Below are 14,490 nucleotides of genomic sequence, written 5' to 3'. Positions count from 1 at the left end.
AGCTGACTGGACCACCCAGGCGCCCCATGCAATTTCCTCTTTCTTGTGGCATGCGCCTGCCATCTTTCCTGCAATGCCAAGGAGTAGGCCAGAGTAGCAGGCAAGCAGAGAGGACTAGATCTATATCTGGGGGGCTTCCAGATTCCTCTTATCGTACATCGCCGTCACAACTCTGAAGCTTTCTTCTCACCCTAGCAATGTCCTGGGAAACATGACCCACAATCGCCACACTTTAGCCACTTAAATATCCATTAGCCCATTCACCATTAATGACAACACTGTATGAGTGGTACTGTTCTATTCCCACTTAGGAAATGGGAAAACTGAGGCAAAGAGCTGTTTAAAAAAAACAACGCTGCCCAAGTAGCCACACGGCGGGTAAGGAGTCACATAAAACTCAACTTCTGCAATCCGTGGAATGAACTTGCTTTCAGAACTACCCCTAGAAAGTTGCTTTCTGTAGTATGAGCACCACCGTTGTTAGTGAAAGGTATCTCATACATATCTCAATCTGTCTTTGCTCCTTTGAGACCCTCAGGCATAGCTGTTTCTTTTCTAAACAGCGATCTCAACAAAGAAGCCCATGTCTGTTCCATTTCTGGGCCTTTTCAGATGGCACCAGGTATCACACCCTGTACTGTTCCACTAACGTCAGCTGGCTTCTACCTTCTCCTGATCGTCTGCTCTTCATGTACGTCTGCTTTCTGGTGCCCCCTGGCTTTCAGCCCTCTGATCGTGGCCTTGGGTTGTGCTTTGGACAGAGCAGGGATCTGGCCACTCATTATCCCATGGTCCATCTCATGCAGACCCCGTTTCTTGCTGTTTCTGGTCAGTGGAATGCTCTCTCCAAGGCGCTGGGATCCCACATAGGCTTTGCCCCTTCCAGGGCTTTTGGTTGGGAGGAATTTAGATGAAAACAGGAATATAGATGTAATAGCTTAGATCTATTCCTTATTAGACATTTGGTAGTCAATCACTTGCTGATAAATATTATTCTGAGGGGAGAACTACATCGGGTTATTGAATTTTGTATTTTGTGTTTCCACGTGTAAACCATTCAGCTATGAATGGAGCTAAATAAAGCTCAATTCGAAAACTCGGAACGGGTAGGTTAGATAATGTAGATAATAGTGTTTCATGTCTCAGGCTTTGGGCAAGATTGAGGAAGCGTTATAATTCAGGTTGAAATAAGGGTCCAAGTGTCACCTCCTACCAAGCAAAGAGCCACACTGTTCACACAACGAGTGGACATTCCATCGACATTTATCCGCATGAATGTGAAAGGCCATCCCCGGCACTTAGAGAACAAGTATTCATGTGTGGAGCTCTCATTGTCATGACAAAGATTAGAACAAGAATGGAAAATATCACACCATCCCTTATTTTTCCAAGAGTGCCGGAATGGGTTTCTGACACCTTGTGTTCTTAGGAGCACGTTTTCCTTCAGTCAAAATACGGCCCCTCAAGATGGCTGTTCTCTCTACAAAGCCGAGAACAAAGTCCACAGAGAGCCATCCTAATTTTCGAGCCGGTGAGTATTTTGGTGCTCGGATAATCTAAATACTATAAGCAACGGCTTTAGCGGTAGAGAAAATACATGGAGAAGTGAAGTATCCATCTCTGCTAATGACCACTGCAGTGCACCCCCGTTCCTGCATTTAGTGAAGACCCGTCAGGCTGTCTTTTCTTTTGAAGTTCCACGGAGAGTCACATTAAGGGGGTGAATGCCTCCATTTCAGGTTCCATTTAGGCCACCCTATTAACTTTCTGTTAAAAGCTTTTTCTTTTTCATTTTTTTTTTCCTTCTTTTTTCCCCCCCATTTGAACACCTTCTTGTAAAAAATCTCTGGCCGGAAGAAAAATTCCTTTTAGGAAACTTTGACTGAAATGTAGAAGCAGTTTTTAAGTTACAGACCTTTGAAAAGAAGTATAGATTTTCCAGCTCTGTTAAAAAAAAAAAAGAAAGAAAGAAAGAAAGAAAAAAGAAAAGGAAAGAAAATTCTTTTATCTTGTAGAGTCTTCACTCAAATCTAGTCTGATGGAAAACTCCAAATCTGCATTTACTTTATTGTACCTACTTGAAGAGCAGTGGGTAACATTTCTGGTGAAATTTAACTTATTACTTTTTTTTAATTGAAGTTCCTGAGCACTGCAACCCTGGGGTGATGCTATTCGCTGCTTTATCCTATACTTGCAGGAATAAAAATGGCAGGGTCGTTATCCTGAACCAATTCCCTAGTCGTCCCCTGTGCAACATTTGTAAAGAAATCACTTGGCATCTCATAGACGCCTGCTAATGGCTTAAATTATGATTAGCCACAGCAGCCAGTAAAGGGGTAATTCAAGGATGCTTATTAGGACCTTCTGCTCCTAAATACCAAGTGTGCTATTTCTTATTATTGTAGCTTAAGTCCTTTGCATGCTGAGGACTTCAGGGAGGTTTTTGTAGTCATTTGTGGATGTTCAGACCCCTGGGAAGTACTCACTATGAAGAATTAAGATCACATTAATGAGAATCCTGTAAGAGTGATAGATTAGTCCTGTTTTGAGAAGCTTGGTATAACAGAGATTATGTTCATTTAAGTCTTGATGATGAAAGTTCTTTGGTCAAGGGAGGGGATGAAGGATGCTCTTAAAGAGGAAGTATAATCTCCAAACAAAGTCTGTTCATGGGGAAACCACACTCTCTGGACAACATGGATGGGTTGGTCAGAGTGGTAGGGATGAATTTATAAGGGAGGCAAGGGATCCTATACACCCGCTAAGAAACCTAGGTTCATCCATAGTCCTCAAGTGGTGATGGAAGTGTCTATGGAGGAAAATGATGATATATTTGACCTTGGAAAGTGCATTCCAACTAGGAAAGGTCAGGGAGGGTAGATCAGAAGGAGCAAATATGGGAGAAAGAAAGCCCATCAAGTAATCTGGGGGCACCCATGTGGCTTAGTCGGTTAGGCATCTGACTCCTGATATCAGCTCAGTTCATGGTCCCAAGATTTGTGGGGTCAAGCCCAGAGTTTGGCTCCACACTAACAGCGTGGAGCCTGCTTGGGATTCTCTCTCTCTCTCTCTCTCTCTCTCTCTCTCTCTCTCTCTCTCTTCCCCTCTCCTACTTGCTCTCTCTTACTCTCAAAATACATAAACTCTAAAAATACTTTTAAGAAACTTATTTAAAAAAAAGAAATGTGTAATCTGGATGACGGATAATAAAACAGAGCAGTGTCTAAGAGGGAAGGGATGGAGTTAATACGCTTTGGAAATAAAGAATATGATATCGTTGGGGCACCTGGGTGGCTCAGTTGCTTAAGCCTCTGACTTCGGTTCAGGTCATGATCTCGTGGTTCCTCTCTCTCTGCCCCTCCCCCGTTCATGTTCTGTCTCTCTCTGTCCCCAAAAAAATAAATAAACGTTGAAAAAAAAATTAAAAAAAAATTAAAAAGAAAAGAATATGATATGGTCAAAGATGATTTGAAGATTTTAAGTGGGTAGAAGGAGAAATTGCAGACATAATTTTCAGTATGTTTATTGAGTAATAGCATAAGATGCTGTAGAATGCTTACCTCCCATATCAAATTGATTTGTCATATCAAACTGGATTTGTCCTTCAGGTTGCCCCATCTTAAAACACTTTGATTTTTTAGACAGGAATATCAGGACGCTTCCTAGAGCTTGTCCATGAATATAAACTTTTGTTCATGTGTTTACTAAATTGTACGCATTGGAACAGATGATAACATAGGACAAATAAAAGACAGGCTTTCAGAAACTGTTTATTGAATAGATTGACCAGGAAATAATCACCATCATCATCATCATCATCATGGCAATGCCTTTATTATAGTGTTTACAGAATACATCTCACATGCACTATCTCACGTGACTGTAGGTGAGCCGGGTCATTTTGTAGTTGGGAAGACTGCAGAATGGTGAGGGAATGTTCTCAGTGTCGGAGCGCTGACCAAGTTGGCGCTACCTTGGCCCTCCATCTTGTTCATGGCTGCCAGTGATTCCACTCAGGGTCACGTGTTCCATGCCTCAGGGAGCTTAATGTATATTCTGACTGAAATGTGGGGAAGCTAAGGGCAACCAGCTGGTTCAGTGGGTTAAGCGTCTGACTCTTGGTTTCGGCTCAGGTCATGGTCCCACGGTCTGTGGGTTCGAGCCCCGCATGGGGCTCCACACTGACAACGTGCTGACAATAGAATTCTCTGTCTCCCTCTCTCTCTGCCCCTCCCCTGCTAACTCTCTATCTCTCTCAAAATAAATACGCATTTTAAAAAAAGAAAGGAAGAAATGTGAGAAAGCTTGTCCTGATCGTGCTACTGTAGTTCACAGATGGCTCCACTTTAGGTAACTACCCTATGACCTCACCAGCATGCCCTTTGCTCCGTAAACGCTGGGGATTAAGGCCCAGACGTGGTGGAGAATGGGGCTGGAGAACAGCTGCATAATTGCCTGGATCATTCATCCACCCACTTCCCCCATGTCAGTAAGTTACCCTGAATAAAACTGTAAACAGTATGGAGTGACTCACATCATTTTTTGGCTTCGAATTGCCTTCTCAGTGTGGAAGATACTGACTCTCTTCCAACCTCTAATGCCCAAGGTCACGAAGCCTGTAAATCTAAGGGGTTTTCAATATATCGACCGCCTCATCGACTGATGTTGGAACTGATACTGGGGATTCAATGATCTTTCCAGTGTTTTCCAGCATCAGCTGGGTAGTCTAGCATTGTTAGGGGTATTTCTCATTGGACATTTTTATACGGGAGTTCTTATTAATGGTCCATGTTTCATGCTAGAACATTCTAGAACATGCTAGAACATTTCTAGAAATGTTACCCCTTATAGTTATAATATCAACAGTCAATTTGCCTTTGTTTTTGTTTTTCATTAATCTAAGTTAGGTGAATTCATTATCCATTAATTTGGCACAGCTAATTCCACTGTCTCCATAGATTCCCAGATAGCAGGGTTATAATCCCCCTAATCATATACTGACCTTTCTTTGTCACAATATCAATGAATCTTATGAAAATTACAACAGTGTAAAAAAAAATACACCCCTAAAAGTTACGTTTGTTTGCAAACACATTAAGATGAGTAGCATTGAACAGTAACATAATAGTTTCACTTAAAATGATCTTAAACAATATAATAATAAGGCACACCCTCATGAAACTTCAAAGGAAGGACCAATGAAGGGTGAATAGGTTAATTGGAAGGGCCAATTCGATTTTCAAAAAGGAGAAGTTTCTCAGATGGATAAAAAGGGAAGGGCATTGCAGGCAAGGGAAGAACGAACACAAGGGTACATGAGATATGCAATGGTGTGGCAACGGTGGAAGCCACTTGTAGTTGATTGGAGCTGAGGCAGACAATATGAAGAGAGTCAAGGTAAGCATTAAGACTACAGATGCGGCCATCTGATATGGTAACATCTAGTGCCGTACTGTTGTTCGGGTGAAATAAAACAAAAAATTCCATTTCTCAGTCACCCTAGCCACATTTCAAATGTTCGATGGCCATGTTTGGCTCGTGGCTACCATATTGGATAACATAGAAATAGAATATTTCCATTACTGCAGAAAGTTCTTTTTGGTACATCTCGGATAATGGACGATGGTCATGTGACAGCTTTGTAAGCCCCTAAATCGTGTGAATGGAGACCAAAGGACTCGTAAATGAGAGATGTGAACCTCTCAACCATCTCATCAGTCTCATCTTAAACACACTGTTTTATCTCCCTCGTATTTATCCAGATTTACTTAAGCTACTATGTATATTTGTATAGCATTGTAAATGCATTGGAGTTTTCATCTTCACATAGATACAGATGTAAAAATCATAGCCAAAACATACAAAACCCACAGAGAACATAATTTCTTACCAAAATATTTATAATAAACACAAATGCATAAGTTTCCAGAGGAGCAAAACTGATAGATTAATATCCTATGGTTAGTAAGTGAAACCTTTGTTTTCCCCCTCACGATGGGCACCTGGGCTCACAAGATCATAAAGTACCCTTGGATCCGGATTGAATTTTAAAGATTCTGACAGGGGCGCCTGGGTGGCGCAGTCGGTTAAGCGTCCGACTTCAGCCAGGTCACGATCTCACGGTCCCGATCTCACGGTCCGTGAGTTCGAGCCCCGCGTCAGGCTCTGGGCTGATGGCTCGGAGCCTGGAGCCTGTTTCCGATTCCGTGTCTCCCTCTCTCTCTGCCCCTCGCCCGTTCATGCTCTGTCTCTCTCTGTCCCAAAAATAAATAAACGTTGAAAAAAAAAATTTTTAAAGATTCTGACAAACTTCAGTTGTCTCTGTCCTCACTTCCAGGGTGTTATGGTATTCAACAATAACAATGTGGTGAAATGGCCACGTCTATTCCCCCCCCCAAATAATTCAATTATGTGAATCCTGAAAATCTGATATCTGGCTCAGGAATGAGGGACAGAAGGCACAGCGGTTGCTCTGGGCTCTGGGAAAGTTTTCTTTTCTCTCCTATTAGAGGAGCTACAAGACACAAGTGACTAATTTTCTTTCTACTACCCAACGCCTGGATGCCCCTCCTGGAACGTCTGCCCTCTGAGGAGGCAGCCAACCCAGGAGAATGGCAGAAGAGGAGAGCTGGAGGCCTTCCCTTCCACGGCTGGAGCCACCTGCCTCATCCAATGAGATCGCGAGGATTCTATTTTTGTTTAGAGCCAGTGATTATAATTAACTTAATTTTGTGTGCTGAAGAAGGACACATAGTACTACAGATCCCGGGCCGCCGGCCCCCAATCCCCGGGGGACACATATATCTTTACACGTAACAGATAACCCAAAGGGAAAGAAGGCATTCAAATTAGATAAATTGATATGTGTGAAGGCATAGAGGTCCAAAAGTCTGGAATATTCAAAGAATGCTCAAGGTTCGTTAGTTGTCAGAAATGAATAATTATGGCAGAGTCGTCGTAGGTGAAGACAGGCAGGCAAGGGGCAAAACAGGAATAGATTCTGGAAATCCTTGCTTGGCATACCAAAGACTGTAGGTTTTACCGCAGAAGTAAAAGCGTGAATTCTATCAGCCGTCCCCAAAGCTGGTTGGTAATCTCCCATTTGAGTGACATTCATGGAGGCCTTGCTAGAATAAGTTTTCCGGCTGAATCCCTTGTTCCATGTGACTTTCAGTCACAACATACTGTTACTGTCCGCGTGTATTGTTTCCAACAATTATATTAGGATATTCTACTATGCTAGTAAGAAATACAGGTGGTGATTTGGAAGATAAGTGGAAGAGGGACTGTTAAATCCCAAACAGCTTCTGTAAAGGTCAGTTTGCCAAAAGCGTATCTTTGCAATTTCCCCAAAGGCTTAGACATTCCAAAGCTCCTGTATCCTCACGAGAGAAACCGTAATGATAAAATAAAAGGCTAGATGGGCCTGTTATCTTAGATAGAAAAGATATGTGTTTTAGTTCATGACTTCTAACTTTAGAAATGACACCGACAAAAAAAAAAAAAAAAAAAAAAAAAAAAAAAAAAAAAAAAAAACCAAAAAACCTCAGGCAAAGAGCACCCACAGTATCCCTGAAATGCAGGCCTTGAGACAGGAGTGAAAAGATCTAATTCATTTGAAAAATTATTCCTGCTAGCATGCAGGGACAATTCTAGCTTTTAGACACATTTTCACAGTGTAAGGAAAACTCTGGCCTCGGTGTATGCTTTAAGCAGAAAGTGTTCCTGCCTCTTGCACTTAAGCTATTACTCAGTCATCACTAATATGGGTATGGGTTTTAAAAAGCACTTTCAGTCTTGCTGTGTTAATAATTCTGTTGTTTGTGAACAATAGAGTGCATTTTTCAGATGGTACATTTGAGGCTAAAGAGGTACAGTCCTTGACTAGGAAGCCAAGGATTTTCTTGGAAAAGCTCAGGGTCATTACCAACAAATACTCCCTGTTAAATACATACTGTGTGCTCAGCATTATGTAAGATGCTATGGGGGGGGGGGGGGCGGGGGGGGGACACCAGCATAGGGTTAACGCATACTGGGTTGGATAGCGTCCCCCTCCCCTAGATGTCCACTAGGAGCCTCAGATGGTGACATGATTTGGAAATAGGACTTTTGCAGATATAATTAGATTAAAATGTGGCCATGCTACACTGAAGGCATGCTACCTACAGGGTAGTAGTCATACAGGGCCCTAAATAGCCAATGACCCGTATCTTTGTAAGAGAAAGGAGCAAGAGACCCGGAAACGGAAACACAGAGGAGGCAAACAGGGGCGACTGCCATGTGAAGACGGAGAAATCAGAAGCGATGCAATGATAGACTAACGAATGGCAAGATGGCTGGCGATCGCTGGGAAGGAGGCATGGGATGGGTCCTCCCCCAGAACCTCCAGATGGAAGCCACTCTGCTCACACCCTGATTTTGCATTTCTGGCCTCCTGAGCTGTTGGAGGATAAACTTCCATTGTTTTAAGCCGCTGGGCCTGGAGTCATTTGTTATGTTAGCGCTAGGAACCTGCATTCAGAGAACGGCTCAAGGAGGGCTGGGGAATCCAAAGACAGCTTCCACGTGGCAGTGGAGCTAAGTGGAGGGCTTTGAAGTTTCAGCTGAAGATGGATTGATGCAGAGGTTCAAGAAGGTTTTTCAAGGGCAGAGAGATTGGAATTCTGAGCCAGTTCTATGGTCTGAGCAGTCAAATGCTGGTGCACCTGCTGAATCGTACCTGTTCTGCACAGGACTGCTGCATCTGTTGTGTTTCAGTATTCTATACCCTGCCAGGATTCATGCACATAATGCCCACTCTGCTCGTTACGGTCACCCTATGGCATAGGTATCCCCTCCCTTATTAGTGTGAAGAAGGAAATGATTCTCCGGAAGCTTAAATGCTTTTTCTTCAAAGTCACAGAACCCGGAATGGAGGACAGGGAAATAAATCCTACATGTTTCCGACTCCAAAGTCCATGGGTTCCCACTACTCGGTTGTAGAATGATTCCTCCTCCTCCACTCCCCATTCTTCCTCTTCCTGTTTTCCTTTGGATTTGTTTAGTATCTTTATAGAAGAAGAACATCGCCACTTAGAACAAGAATTGTATAAGACACATATCTCAGTGAGGAGGCACCAAGTTCATGTCTTTCTGAACGTAAGAAGGTTGTCAACCCTGAATGTGTACATGCATTTGGTAGGAGGAACTAAGCATATTCACTATGACCACGGGAGTGCTATGGCTTTTAGGAGCGGTCTTGCTCTTCGGCTTTGAACTATACAAAAGTCCACGGTGATTGCCCATTTATCTCTATCCTGCTAAGCTGAGGGTTCCCCCGGGGGCACAGGCTCTATCATCACTGTTGCTATCCTCTCGGCGTCTGGCTCTATAACCTGGCACATAGCATGTGGTCAGTAAATATTTTCCCGAATGAATGAGTACATGGATGAATGATTACGTAGCATGATAGATAATCTATGTTCCTTTAGTTCCTACTGATTCTTATTCCTCAAATGGTTGATAATACGCATGAAACATCGAAGCCATATTTAAAATAGAGTTTGTTTTTTTTTTAACGTTTATTTATTTTTGAGAGAGAGACAGAATGTGAACAGCGGAGGGGCAGAGAGAGAGGGAGACACAGAATCTGAAACAGGCTCCAGGCTCTGAGCTGTCAGCACAGAGCCCGACGTGGGGTTCGAACTCATGAACTGTGAGATCGTGACCTGAGCCGAAATCGGACGCTCAACTGACTGAGCCACCCAGGCCCCCCTAAAATGGAGTTCTGAATGCAAACACATTTTCCTAAAAATTATGAAAAATTTACTATTTACACGCTTAGTAAAAATCTAATTTTCTTACAAAAAGAAGATGTCCAACTTCTTTCTGCCTTGATGTGATTCTCCTAAATATCAGGTTTCTCTTGCTTTCCTTACCCTTCTCTGCCATTTTATTAGTAGTCTAGACATAACACACAGTTAATAAGGAACTCCTTGGTATACATGTGTAAAAGCAAAAAAAAAAAAAAAAAAAAGAAAAGAAAACCTGGTTAAGAAGCCATACAACCTTTCTGCTAAAACCTTAATTCCTGTTTTAATGATTAATTTATACAATCCAGAATGTAAACCCATTTAGAAAGTTTGCTGATCATTTAAACCAGACCTTATCAGGGCCACTGTATTCCCATCATGTGTCTGTGAACCAGTTGGCCCAAACAGGATGGCATTAAGATAAGGAAACAATATGCATATGCAAATTGCCCAAATAAAAATTACGTTCTTGGACACGGTAAACAGGAGATATTAGATATAACGATGAGCTGACGTACAAAATATCTTCATTTATTCGGAAAAAACATGCAAAAACATATCACAAACACGACCTGGTGTGCTTATTATCCACTAAAGAAGCACCAGAGAGGATGAACTACAATGCTCGTGGCTTTATTTTACATTACAAGAAATATAAAGCAGCATCCTTTTTGTAATTTTGATGTGGAAAAGGCCCAACTCCTTTCTTCTGCCAATGGATCAAAAAGCCAAGTGTGCTAAAAGTCACTGGTACCCTGATCCCAATGACAGCTGCCGTGATTCTGCCGTAGAGTCAGATGGATCCGTGTGTGGGTTTTCCTTCTCTCCCCTACCCCTCTCCTGCTGCGTCTAGATCTCTATTATTTCTCTCGATCTCTTTTATTGTTAAGTTGACTCTTCGAACATGTTTCTTTGTCTCAGTCTGCTTATTTACCTAAGCCGTCTGGTCCCCTTAGGTCCTCTGGCCTCTTGGGGAGATTGTGAATAAGGCAAGAGCATCCCCTGGGACGTCAGAAATTGTTTCCAGGAGTGGACTGGGGCCCAGTTTCCCCTCTTCCACCCATACTGCTTTGCACAGGTTAAGGAAGAAGCCAGTTTCCCGTAGAGAACTATTTTCTTGCATACAGGGGAGATGTGTCATGAAAATGGCCTCCCGGGAACTGAAAAGAAAGGAAAGATTTTTTTCCCCCCTGCCTGTTTTGTTCCAGACATTGTTCAAGGACGCCAGCAAAACTCTGGGAAGTAGGCATTATTATCTCTGTTTTTCAGATGAGCCAGTAATTTACTCAAGGTCATACAGATAAGTGGTAGGTGTAGAAGTTAAACTTGAATTTATCCATCCTCAAAACTCTTTCCACCATATACTGACCCGGGAATATATCTCCAATCAAGGCAAAGCAAATAGTATCGTCCCATCGAGCATCCTTACACAAGCCGACTAGGAATCATAGAACCAGAGCACTGGTGGGGAGCTTCATAATCATTCAATCTAGTCTTCCCATTGCCAGATGAACAGTGTGGCTCCAAGAGATTCGGTGTCTCAAGCAAGGTCCTGTGTTACAAATATAACTCCAGTCTTTTAACTCCAAGTTTGATATTGCTTGCTATAGACTGAATGTTTGTGCATATGACTCCCCTCCTTCTCCCCGTTCACGTATTGAAAACTAGTCTCCCGCATGATGGTGTTAAGACGTGGGGCTTTGGGGAGGTGATTAGTAGGTCATGAGAACAATGCCCTCACGAATGGGATTAGCACCCTTTTAAGAGAGACCCCAGAGAGCTCTCTTTAACCTTCTGCCATGTGAAGACCCAGGGAGAGGACAGCAGGCCATTTATGAGCCAGGAAACAGACCTTCACCAGACCTTCACCAGACACTGAATCGGTTGCCTGGTTCGGACTCCCCAGGCTCCAGAACTTTGAGAAATAAATTTCTGTCGCTTATAAGTCTCCCAGTTTATTGCGTTTTGTTACAACAACCTGACTGGATTGAGACACTCATCCGTAATGATATTTCACCTCTTACTTTACAATTTGGTTTATGGTAGAGTTACTTTTTTCTTTTTTTTTTTCATTTTGGTGTTATCTCTTTTAATCCTCCATTTCTTTTTTTTTTTTAATTATTTTTTTTAACATGTATTTACTTTTGAGAGACAGAGAGAGACAGAGCACAAACAGGGGAAGGGCAGAGAGGGAGGGAGACACAGAATCCGAAGTAGACTCCAGGCTCTGAGCTGTCGGCCCAGAGCCCGACGCGGGGCTCGAACCCACGACCTGGGTGATCATGACCTGAGCAGAAGTTGACTGCTTAACCGACTGAGCCACCCAGGCGCCCCTTTAATCCTCTATTTCAACTGATGATCTTCACTGATGAAAAAACCCCAAAAAACAAAAATTTGCATTCACCAACCTTCATGTCTCCCATTATGACCAAGTCTGAAGAATGCCTTAGAAAAAGTGCCTTTGAGATCACCATGAATTCGAACGCATGAGAAAAAACTGCAGAACAATTTGGGGTTTACTTCACAAATTGTGAAGAGTTTTCTTTCTACTTTCGACTTCTTTTGAACCGAGCTGATTTTATTTTGTTTTATTTTTTTAAATTTTTTTTAATGTTTTTATTTATTTTTGAGACAGAGAGAGACAGAGCATGAACGGGGGAGGGGCAGAGGGAGAGGGAGACACAGAATCGGAAGCAGGCTCCAGACTCCGAGCCGTCAACCCAGAGCCCGACGCGGGGCTCGAACCCACGGACCGCGAGATCGTGACCTGGGCTGAAGTCGGACGCTTCACCGACTGAGCCACCCGGGCGCCCCATGAACCGAGCTGATTTTAAAATATTGTCAATGCTCTTACCACTTGCCAGCCAGCGAGTGTGCAACTTGCCTGTCTGCTTCTGCTCAAGGCTTAAAAATAAACAAACAAAGCAAGAGAAAAGAAAGAAGGAAAGAAGGAAAGAAAGAAAGAAAAGAGGAAAGAAAGAAGGTCAATAAAATAAAAGTGCATAGCTGCTTGACAGACAGACGGCTTCCGTGTGATCTCCGAGCCAGAGCTTTCTGAAGATGCATAACGTGTTCCCTTGTTAGCCATTGTTCTCCCATCTTGGGAACAGTTAGGATTCCACGCATCCCTAAGTTCGGGCTCTGTAGAAAGACGAATGGTTGAGGTCTCTTTGCTCCCAAATGATGAGAGGAACCGAATGCTTGTGATTTTTCTTAATGGAATTTGAGTGAGTGGTATTAAAAACAAAAAAGAATAAACTACGGGACACATGCGCATACATCTCACAGGGCCTTGTCAAAATCTCATTCTCCTTTCTGACGCTAGTCTTTTGCAAAGGGTATTTGTTTTGACACTTCGCCTCAGTGCATCTGTCGCTCATCCCGAACACCCTTACCGACCCTGGGATTGCACTTGGAGAAATTCAAAAGAGGCAGAATCCATTCCAGAGCCAGAAGCGTGATGAACGCCTTGCACAAAGGGTAGTTCCAAACTGGAAAACAAAGTCCAGGTCAGTAGTTATCGCTGTCTGTTACCTTACCACGTGATTCGGCGTCTCCTTTCCCATGGATACTGAGAGGTGACTGCGGCGGACGATGGCGGTCCCTACAGAATCTGTGTTCTCTGGGGCAAGTGCAAATGGGAAGAAATGAGTAGAGGTTGACGAGACGGGAGACAGGGGTTATGGCAAGGATGAGGTCATGTTGAGGATAAATCTGTCTGATTCGTCATTAAGTAAGAACTGCAAACCTTTATTAAGTTATTGCCTTAGATCAGTTTCCCTGGAAGCTAAGTCCAAGCTGAGGATTTTTGGACAAGTGAGGTATTTGGGGAGGAACGGGTGAGAAAAGCAGCATAGGACAGGGGTAGGAGCTGTCTCCGTAGGATGTGGTCTCAGCTGGCAATGGGCTTTAGCCCCATCTTATGAGAACTCTGGGGCTACATTGTCCTCTGCGGTAGCCGCTGGCCCCGCGTGGCGATTAGGTGCTTGAAACGTGATGAATCTGGGCTGAGGGGTGTTGCAAATATAAAATACATAACAGATCATAGACATAGTCCAAACAAAACGGGAAAACACGTCACGGAGAGTTGTTTCTTGATTACATGTTGAAATGATAACATTTCGGATTCACTAAACTACACGATTACGAGGGGGTGCCCATTTGGTTTTACTTTTTAAACGTGACTACGAGGGACTTTGTCGTGACATATATGGCTTGCGTTTGCTTCTACTGGATAACGCTGCTGTGGAATGAAAATGTGCCTTTATTTTAGCCGAGGGAGGCTGGTACACAGTCATGGAGTATCTTCTCCCTCCTTCCCTTCCTTCTTCCTCCCTCTATTCCTCCCCCCCACCCCCCAATTCCCTAACCACTAATGTGATTGAACACTCAGCGAGGCACGGCTGTTTTCCAGCTCCCCTGCTCAAGTGACACACAGGCCTGTGATCTCATCATCCAAACACCCAGGCAAACATATCCATAAATGCACTCCGCGAAGCACGACCACAAAATGCTCCTGACAGCTTGGTGGTGGGAAGGAATATTGGCAGCCGCTCTGCAAAATAAGCAGCTTATCCAAAGTCCAAAAACACATTATCAACTGGCTTCCAGATGCTACCATGTTTCGCATCCACGGGCCCACTGTGTGGACGGCAGGCGAGTTATTGCGGCCGGACACCCGAACGAAAAAGGACCTCGG

Source organism: Herpailurus yagouaroundi, unplaced genomic scaffold (assembly GCF_014898765.1).
Source record: "Herpailurus yagouaroundi ecotype Mexico unplaced genomic scaffold, PumYag 159, whole genome shotgun sequence".
NCBI classification, from domain to species: Eukaryota; Metazoa; Chordata; class Mammalia; order Carnivora; family Felidae; genus Herpailurus; species Herpailurus yagouaroundi.
Note: the sequence above shows the minus strand (reverse complement) of the source record.